The sequence below is a fragment of the Phaenicophaeus curvirostris genome, chromosome 1 (assembly GCF_032191515.1).
Source record: "Phaenicophaeus curvirostris isolate KB17595 chromosome 1, BPBGC_Pcur_1.0, whole genome shotgun sequence".
Taxonomy (NCBI): domain Eukaryota; kingdom Metazoa; phylum Chordata; class Aves; order Cuculiformes; family Cuculidae; genus Phaenicophaeus; species Phaenicophaeus curvirostris.
Window position 1 is genome coordinate 61,604,233 of NC_091392.1, and position 8,421 is coordinate 61,612,653.

At 44.9% G+C, this 8,421-nt stretch overlaps 1 protein-coding gene across 1 annotated transcript in view; it reads right to left on the reverse strand.

Moving 5' to 3' along the window:
- SLC41A2 (solute carrier family 41 member 2) overlaps positions 1 to 8,421 on the reverse strand; it is a 59,809-nt gene extending 51,388 nt beyond the window's left edge. Inside the window, exon 1 of the mRNA XM_069859537.1 lies at positions 8,289 to 8,421. The gene's annotated coding sequence lies outside the window, so the exon portion shown is untranslated. The remainder of the gene's footprint in view (positions 1 to 8,288) is intronic.

The following is an 8,421-nucleotide window of genomic DNA, read 5'->3' on the forward strand; positions in this document are numbered from 1 at the left end:
GGGTGGTCATCGTCCCCAAACAAAATTACTCATCAAGTTCACCTTGACTGTGTAAGTCTCCTGCCTGTCTGACAAACCTAAGATATTTTTTAAAAATTTTAAAATGTCATGGGCATTTACCAACATAATCCCTAAAATATAATTATTTTATCAACATTAACACTTGATGTGGTCAGTTGTTTTGATTTCTGCAAAACATGCTAATACAAGATATCTTTTATGCTTAATGTGATTTAATCTGCACTTATTTCTACTCTGAAATTTCCACTATGATAGAAAATTAAGCAATTATATACTGGTAACCTCAAATCATTTGACAATTCCTCCATCAGAAGCCACTTTACCTTCCTCTTCTTCGGTTTTCATGTTCCCTACACTTCCCCTCCCTTTGCTTCCATGTTTCTAAGTCATCCAATACTTCTGGAGCCATTTCGGGTATATTTGACAGAGATAAGAGATGTCAAAGCTCTTAGCAACTAATGACCTAAGAGATCCAAATCTGTGCCCTTGCTGTAAGGCATCTTCAAATATTAGTAAGGATAATTTACTTGTATACGGCCACAGGAAGGCCACTTCAGAAGTCCTCTTGGTCACAGAACTACTTATTTTCTGAGTGAAAAGATTGCTCAGATGCAAGATGAAGAGTTTCCCTCTACCGATGGCTTTATCCAAGAGAGCTCTGACCAAGAAACTAAAATTTAAAAAATGGCAACCAAGTTTTTAGCTTGATTTAGAAAGAAGTTTTACAAAAGAAAAAAAGCAATCTTATTTTTCCACAAGACCAACAGAGAAACTGAAGTAATCAAGATTCCTATAGTATCTTCTACCACTCTGTAGCAGATTGTGCTAAGTTGAATATTTTAGCATAAGTACATAAAAACTCCTAGGGCTCAATTCTGGTTTCCACAGACTTTAATTAGAAGTAACAAAACAACTTTTGCTGCCGTCCCAGAGGAGCTCTAACCACAGGCCCAAATGGTGCTCTGTTAAATGCTACAGAGACACAGAACAAGAAGAGCTAATTTTGTTTCTTCCTGGCCCAAAGGTGGCATTTTCTAAGTAAAAGAAAAGAAACGGTGCATAAAAAACGACAAGCAGAAACAGATGTGTAATTAAACTAGCGAACTGTTGGAGCAAGACCAGAGAACGGCTGCAAAAATTATCAGAGGGCTAGAACACCTCCCATATAAAGACAGGCTGAGAGGAGTTGGGAAGGGAAGGGAAGGGAAGGGAAGGGAAGGGAAGGGACGGGAAGGGACGGGAAGGGAAGGGAAGGGAAGGGAAGGGAAGGGAAGGGAAGGGAAGGGAAGGGAAGGGAAGGGAAGGGAAGGGAAGGGAAGGGAAGGGAAGGGAAGGGAAGGGAAGGGAAGGGAAGGGAAGGGAAGGGAAGGGACGGGAAGGGAAGGGAAGGGAAGGGAAGGGAAGGGAAGGGAAGGGAAGGGAAGGGAAGGGAAGGGAAGGGAAGGGAAGGGAAGGGAAGGGAAGGGAAGGGAAGGGAAGGGAAGGGAAGGGAAGGGAAGGGAAGGGAAGGGAAGGGAAGGGAAGGGAAGGGAAGGGAAGGGAAGGGAAGGGAAGGGAAGGGAAGGGAAGGGAAGGGAAGGGAAGGGAAGGGAACTGTTTTACCCCTGAGTTTCAGCTGGTCACAAGAAACATCCAGATTAGAGAAACTTTACCACAGATTTCAAGAATGGGATGTAGCATTGAGATGTAAAAGTATCCATGATGAAAGACGTACTTATACCCACAGCAACCTTACTATGGGTGTGGTGCATTTGAGAAGCAGAGGAGTAACAAATGAAGAATTTTATTTCACTCACAGGGAAATATATTGAGAACATTTCCAATAGCTTTAATAAGGCAGAGTCTGGCTCCCATGCGATTTTCCAATATGTCCTCCAGTCACATAACCTGAGTGCTACACCAGTGACTCACAGAAATTATTCATGTGTCTGGAACTCTGGCCAAAAATACTTGGGTTTATTATCCATATTTTTCTAACATATGGAATTTTTTCCTTTTATGTTTTTACTATCTTTTTTTAAAAGAAATAAACGCTGTGGAAAGATTATGGTTTTGCTTAATGTGAGAAAGCGTTAACAAATGGAAATGGCACTTAAGAGGGAAAAAGAGGCACAGAAAAATTATTTGGTCAACTAGCAAGTTACAAAGGAAAGAAGAGGTTGGCATGGATGGCTAACAACTGAAATAATACAAAGCAGTTTGGACGACAGACATTTATGTTTTTCCTATCAAAAAGACTTGGAACGACAAGTGAGCTAATGATAAATGCTGAAAAACTAGAACTGAAGACAGCAAACTGAAAAATACACAAACTGAAAAAAACTCAGAGCATACAGAGAGGAGATAACTATGAAACCTTCTGAATGTAACTATTCATTTCTAAAAACCTGTTCCAACAAAGATGATTTTCCAAATGTCATCCAATGCAATATTCTTATCCTGAGGTACAGGATGCTAATATCATTTTACTTCTTTTTTTTCTGTACTTATAAAATGCAGCAAACCATCTATGGAACAGTATGATCTCAGAGACAAGAACTCCCTAAGAAGCTTTATCATTGACAAGAACAATGCCAGTATTACTCCATTGTCTAGAAAAGATACAGCCAACTAAGTAAGCAAGCTCTACACAAGTAACTCATGTGAGGAAAAAGAGGTAAAAATCTCAAAAATCCCACCTCCAGTTTTTGTAGGAAGAGCAAGTAAGTGAATCCGGTTTCTTACTATAAGATCAGGAGGATACAAAAAATGGTGAAGTAAAAAAAAAAAAAAAAAATGGAAAAGAAGCAGCCTCAGATTTATCCTACCTGGCACATTAAATGAAATGAAAGGACTCATTGTTTTTGTCCCTACAAGCAAAGTTATGAGCCCTGACTATAAATATAATTTCCACATCTTTATTGTTTTCTAGGCACCTACTTTTAACACTTTCTTCTTTTCCTTCATATGTTTTATAACACATAACAATTACTGTGTATTATTCAGCTCTTTCCCAGTCCTACAAACATACAGAAAAGGAAATATAGCCATAACATGCTCTTTGCTGCAGATGTGCTTCTGAAAAGTGAGACACTTAGCAATCCAATGGATAACAACCAGTTTCCCCATCAGAATTAATACAATAAATGCAAACAACAATTTAAAAAAATACACACAGAGACAGTATATATGATGTTGAAAATGGACAGGCAGAAGCAGCTGATGTGGAAAATAAACAGGACCATGAGGAAGAAGAAATACTGACTTGGAAATGGATAGGCACTTTAGGAAAACCCCTGTTACTTCAGCTATGAAACTGAACATCTGATGATCAACACATTTTTCCATCCTTTACCTTTGGTTGGCTTGATTGCTCTTGATTGATCTGAGGAAGATGAATATTACAAGGAAAATTTAACCGTTCAGGAAAAGGCAGCAAGAACTCTCTTCATTACTACTCAAACAAATTGTCAACATTGCTTCATGCCTCAGTTCTCAAGAGCATAGGAAGGAGATGCTTCTCCCATACTTTCCTAAGGTTTAAAGACCATCCAGATCTAGCAGGATTAAGGGACTGGATTCCACAGTTAAATTTGACCATTTAGTGATTAGACTGCTTATAATTTGTTCGAAGTGTTAAAACAAGTAGTAATTAAATCACTGTGCTTTTTTAAGTACCTTCAAAAAGGGGAAGGGGGAAGAGTGGTGGATCATAAAGTATGAAAGTTTTGTAGAGCAAACACTATGATAGGCTAAAATAAATATTTATCAAAGTCTAAGTCTAGAAAACTAATTTCTTTCCGCATTCAGCTACTAAAACCAAAAGATAACACCTATCTAAATAATACTGAGGGCTTTCAGAGGATCTAAAACTAGTCATACCATAGTCAAACCTCATTTTCCCTAAAAGCTGTAAACATTTTTAACAGGTAATCTTTTAAAGCAAGAATAACCTCTACATTGCACTTCTAAGAAGTCTACAATGAAACACAATGGCTTAAATGTGCCTGCCTGAGAAACACCTCTCAGTACAATAACAAGCCTCAGAAAGAGATATTCAGGAAAGCAGTATGAAACATTAATGAATTACTGAGCTTTAATATTTTGCCATAATAAGCAAAGATGAAGCTGTATTCTTTTCTGCCTTCACAACATAACCAGTCTCTTTTTAGCAAAGGACGAGAGGTAGTGGGCACAAACTGAAACACAGGAAATTCCATTTAAACATAAGAAAAAGCTTTGGTTTACCATGAGGGTGGTTGAATGCTGGTCCAAATACGTTACAGATTCTCCACTCTTGGTGATATTTGAAAACCAACTAGATACGGCCGTAAGCAACCTGCTCTACTTGACCCTGCACTGAGAAGAAGTGGTTGTCTAGACTATTTCCTGAGATCCCTTCTGACCTCAGCAATCCTGAGATTTGGTTCAGTTTTCAATGTGAGGTTTTGGGGGACTTTCTTTAAGTTCAGAAAAGCATTTACAAAGGTGACAGAGGGATCTGCATGGCCTCTTCTCCAGTATTGTGTCCTGCATACACAGAAGTTCCCAGTATTGCACTGACATCCTTATCATAGCTGTCGCTACTCACCTAGTGAACTTATCAGCAGAAAGCGAAAGCTACATCATATCACCTGAGCACGTACAGAGAACAAACAAAGAGACTGTATTATCATTAACCATAGAATCCGGAAACCCAGATGGTGTGCTGGGCTAAAATCATTTATACCAGATATATAATGTTTGGTATTAAAGAAATTTTGGAAATTTAAATAATTGGAAAACAAAACCTGCTGAAAATTGTTGCATGGAAAGCAGATACATGGGCGTTACATACAATTTCTTAAATATTATGCAGTAAACTAGTCAACATGGTGTTTATTGCATGGCAGTTGTAGGTTAAATGAACAACAAAAGAAACAAACAAACAAAAAGTGAGGAAAAAAGCAGATTCAAGAACCTCCAGATGTCTTCTTGAATACAAGACATTGAAAGAGCTGCCAGCCTCAGGCTCTGTTTTCAGACAAGTTTGAGACTGCTGCATTCCACTTCCTGAACACGGCAGCTTTCTAATTTGGCCCCAAGAAAAGAAAAGCATCTGTCGGAAAAAGGTTTGGTTTGCCTCTGCACTTTCAAGGCAGCTCAATTAGAAGAGACCAAAACAAGAGCCAGAAACAAGATAGTAAGGCTGTGAAATGTGGTCAGGTTGTAAAATCACCCAAATGGAACACCAACACAAAAAATACCAAGCAAATCACATCCAACATATCAAAAGCACGTGGGAAAGTTAAACAGATGAGAGATGCTGTAGTCCTATAGATTAAGTAACCAATAGGCATTTACTAGGATAAGTCTTAAATGTACTATTTGGGATCCTGATTACAGGTTTCTACTGTCATCACCAAGGACAGATGAATTGCTTATTAGAATCTCAGGTACTAGGACACAAACTCACATTGTTTTTCACCAATAATATCCTAGGTTATTTGAAAAGAAAATGATACACTGTCGTTTTTTCTTCTGAAAAAGAAGTCAGATTGCAGTATTTATGGTTCCAGTTTCATAATCTCTTTCAGGCAGTATATGCAGGGAATGCTGCCAAAACAGGTCTTCCCACCTGCTCTCATCTTTTTCCAGCATTACTGAATTTGTAAAGTGAGAATAACTTAGAACGTCTTCTAAAGCCTGCTAGGACTCTACCTAGAAAAGACACATCAGCAGACTTTTTTTAGGTTTTTATGTTTTGTTTCTGACATGAAGACTAAGCAATCATTTAGTTTTATAAGTTCCATTTATCAGAGCTTCGCTAATGTAATGTGGTCTATAATCCAAGATCAAACGTGAGCGAAGAAGACACACAACTGCATCCCAGGACAGTGGAGAAGCGGGGAATTACAATATCCACTGAAACTGAAGAAAGAGACACAGCTACAACTTGGACTTAATTGAAAATTAACGACAGGAACACCTCAAAGGCCTGGAATACCTTCCCTGTGAAGAGAGGCTGGGAGAGTTGGGGTTGCTCATCTTGAGGAAGAGACCTTATTGCAGCCTTTAAATACTTAAAGAGGACTTATAAGAAAGACAGGGAAGAATATTTTAGCAAGGCCTATAGCAGGAGGATGAGGGGTAACGGTTTTAAACTAAAAGAGAAGTTTAGGCTAGATACTAGGAAGAAATTTTTTTTACTGAGGGTGGTGAAGCAATGGAACAGGTTGCCCAGACAGATGATGGATGCCCCATCCCTGGAAACATCCAAGGTTAGGTTGGATGGGGCTCAGACCAACCTGATCTAGTTGAAGATGTCCCTACTCACTGCAGAGGGGGTGAACTAGATGACCTTCACAGTCCCTTTCAATCCAAGCCATTCTATGATTCTGTGACAGAGTAGAAAATAAAGTAGAGTAAATCACAAAAAGCTTCTATGCTTTGACAGAAATGCATGGAAAAAGCACAAATGTACCACCAGATGTTCATTACAATGTTTGTAAGCAGAAGATATCTTTGAAGTCTGTATCTGTGCTGTTCTGTACAGGTTCCACGCTTGATCTAGCAACTGCATCTGTGGTGGCAGATTCTGGCTTATTTTTATAGGTGCAAAGGTGGGAACAGAAATGCAAGCACCTAGAGATGTGCTGAGTGCCAAGGAATGAAGGCCACTAGAAAGGCTGAGCAGATCTTGTGCCCCCACAGGGAAACTGAAGAAAAGGCTCATTGTCCAGGCTACCTGGAGCAGCGCAGAACTACGCCCACACGATGACAAGACCTGTAGGGGTTTGAGGGGCGCAGGGCATCAGAACTGCAGGGATCTGAGGGGCATGGGGCACTGGAGCTGTAGGGGTTTGAGGAGCACAGGGCATCAGAACTGCAGGGATCTGAGGACTGCAGAGGACTGGAGCTGCGGGGGTTTGAGAGGTGCAGGGTACCAGGACTGCGGGGCTCTGAGGGCACAGGGTACTGGAGCTGTAGGGGTTTTGAGGGGTGCAGGGCACCAGAGCTGCAGGGATTTGAGAGGCATGGAGTCCCAGGGCTGTCAGGGATTGAGGGGTGGAGGGTACCAGGGCTGTGGGGGACTGAGGGGTGCAAAGGTATCAGAGCTGTAGGGCTTTAAGGGGCACGGAGCACAAGAGCTGCAGGGTTTTGAGTGGCACAGGGTACCAGGGCTGAGGTGGTTTAAGGGGTGTAGGGTAGCAGGGCTGCGAGGGTCTGAGTGAGTAGGGTACTGGAGCTGCAGAGGTTAGAGGGGTGTGGGGCACAGCAGCTGTAGGGGTCTGAGGGGCAGAGGGTACTGGAGCTGTGGGGGTCTGAGGGGTGTGGGGTACTGGAGCTTCAGGGTTTGAGAGGCACTGAGCACCGGAACTGTGAGGTCTGAGGGGTGCAGAGTATGGGGGTGGCAGGGTCTGCGGGGCACAGGATACCAGAGCTGCAGGGGTTTAAGGGGCATGGGGTACCAGGGCTGGAGGGGATTGAGGAGTGCAGGGTACTCGAGCTGCAGGGGTCTGAGGGGTGGGGGGCACTGGAGCTGCAGGGATTGAGGCGTGCAGGGCACCAGGGCTGCGAGATTGTGGGGTGCAGCGTACTGGAGCTGTGGGGATTGAGGGGTGAAGGGTCCTGGGGCCGCAGGGGTTTGAGCAGTGCAGGGCACCAGAGCTGTGGGGTCTGAAGGGCTCAGGGCACTGGGACTGTGAGGTCTGAGGGGTGCAGGGTACCAGAGCTGCAGGGGTTTAAGTGGCATGGGGTACCAGGGATGGGGAGGTCGAGGGGTGCAGGGTGCTGGGGCTGTGGGGTCTGAGGGGTGCGGGACACCAGAGCTGCGGGGTTTTAAGGGGTGCGGGGCTGCGGGGCTTTAAGGGAAACTGGGTACCAGGGCTGTGGGGGATTGAGGGGTGCAGGGTACTGGAGCTGCAGGGGTTTGAGGGATACGGGACATCAGAGCTGCGGGGTTTTAAGGGGCGCGGGGGTCCGGGTCTGCGGCAGCCCCTCCTCCCCTCGGCACCCCCGGGCGGGCCGGCAGCGGCTGCCAGACGCGGGATGCGGCCGGCAGGAGGGTGCGGAGCGGGGTGTGCGGGGCCGGGGGGGCCGCGACGCTCCAGGAGCCTTCCCCGCACGGCACCCGGGGGGCGCCCCGATCCCGCCTGCCTCGCATCCCCCCGCGGCCCCGGCCCCGCTGCCGGGCGCCTCCCGCCGCCTCTCGGGAAACTTTCCCGCACGCCGGTTGCCGCAGGCTCCCCGCTCCCCGCGGCGGCTCGGTCCCTCCTCGTCCCCTCGGGCCGCGCCTTCCCCCTTACCCGGGCGAGGGCGACGCCTCCGCCGGCAGCCCGGCGCCCCGCTCCATCGCGGCGGCGGGCAGGGAGCAGCCCGGCGGCGGTGACAGCCGCGGGGCGGTAAGGTGAGCGCCGCCGCCACCGAGCAGGCGCGGGA